This window comes from Dasypus novemcinctus, chromosome 18 (assembly GCF_030445035.2).
Source record: "Dasypus novemcinctus isolate mDasNov1 chromosome 18, mDasNov1.1.hap2, whole genome shotgun sequence".
Taxonomy (NCBI): domain Eukaryota; kingdom Metazoa; phylum Chordata; class Mammalia; order Cingulata; family Dasypodidae; genus Dasypus; species Dasypus novemcinctus.
Genome location: NC_080690.1, coordinates 27,169,732 through 27,171,356, shown reverse-complemented (window position 1 = coordinate 27,171,356; position 1,625 = coordinate 27,169,732). Strand labels below are relative to the sequence as shown.

The 1,625-nt window shown below is 35.1% G+C and overlaps 1 pseudogene; it reads left to right on the top strand.

Moving 5' to 3' along the window:
• The first annotated feature begins 253 nt into the window (after positions 1 to 253).
• On the top strand, positions 254 to 389 carry LOC111762304 (U1 spliceosomal RNA; annotated as a pseudogene).
• The last annotated feature ends 1,236 nt before the right edge of the window (positions 390 to 1,625 follow it).

Genomic DNA, 1,625 nt, shown 5'->3' with positions numbered 1-1,625 from the left:
GAAATAGGCCAGGGCTGTGGGATCCAAAAGATTAAAGGGGAAGGATGGTTAAATGTTAGTCTATTTCTATATTACTTGAATCTTTAAAAATGAGTACTTGCTCTTGTCTTGAAATAAAATAAAAATAAATAAATCCGTAAAGAACAAAATGGAGATGATATTGCTTTCTTAGTTGTTCATAAGAGGGTTAGTGCTGTTGATGAACCCACTCCCATTTCATTCCTGGTTCCTCTGACTAAGAATCTAAGTTTTCATACTTACCTGGCAGGGAAGACACCATGATCATGAGTCTTTGTACTGGGGAACTGCCGATCCCTGTTACTTCCCCATTTGGGGAAACTCAGCTGCATAATTTGTGTTGGTGGGGGATTGCATCATGCTTTCCTCAGGGGTAAAAAAAAAAAAAGAACCTATGTTTTAATGCATTTTTCCATATCCCCAGTATCAAAATTTCCTAAAAACCCAGGGTTCTGCAAAGAGAATGTCCTGGCCAGTATAGGGCACTCATGGAAGGGAGCCTTTGGAAAGAAGTTTGGGCTTTCTGCTCCTGGTCTGATCTTAGTCAACGCTATTTTACATGATATTGTGGATATTACCATGGTGGCAAATCTGCCTAAGCTTCAGAAACATCTGTATAGGCTTTTGGGAGCCACTGAGAATTGTAAGAAGTGCATGGTGATTTAATTTTCTGGCTGGAAGATCATATCAAACTGAAAATAATAAAATTTGATATATCTTAAAAATCATTAACTTTTGGGAGTGGATGTGGCTCAATCAGTTGAACACTCACTTCCCACAAGGAAGGCCCTGGCTTTGGTTCCTGCTGCCTCTTGAAAAGATAGAGAAATCAAACAGCAAGCAAAAGAAATGAGGAAAAAAGATTACTCAGGGAAGCCAATGTAGCTCAGTGGTTGAGCATTGGCTTTCCACATATGAGATCCTGGGTTTAATCCCCAGACCCCGTTAACTTAAAAAAAAAAAACCTAACTTTTAATTATCTGAAAATTTGGATTATTCCCTTCAATCACTTCATTTGAGGAATGTTAAAACTAAGATTCAGAGCAGGTAAGTGAATTTTCCAAGGTCACAGAGCAAATTATTGAAAATCACTCATATGTATTACATTTTTTTGCCTTGCTAGCTACAATGTAATGAGTATAATTTAATCTTCCTATTATCTTTAGAGTTTTTGCTAGGAATAATCACTGATGAATATCAGTGATTAGCATATAGGAAAGAAAGCTGAAAAGATGCCTTAACATCTGTAATGTTTTCCTTTTTCTTTCCATATTTAAGTTAGTGATTACATCCCCAAAAGCAACACCTCTTGCCATGTTAATTTTTTCTCCTAAAAATAAATATTTAAAAAAGAACTTTTTTTTTTTGTATCAGAGAAAGGTTGCAGTGGACCATGTTCTGAATATTTGAACTTCTACTTCTTTTTAATTCTACTTTATTGAGTATAAAAGCAATTTATAAAAAAGAACCTATAAGAATCTGTTCACACCCTTCAGACTTCTTTCCATCAGATCCTCTTTTACCTCTTTTGTCCAAATATTTGGATTATTTTTGAAAAACAATCCTAATTTTAAGGAGTAGTAGTTAGCAGGTTTCTAAAATAAATC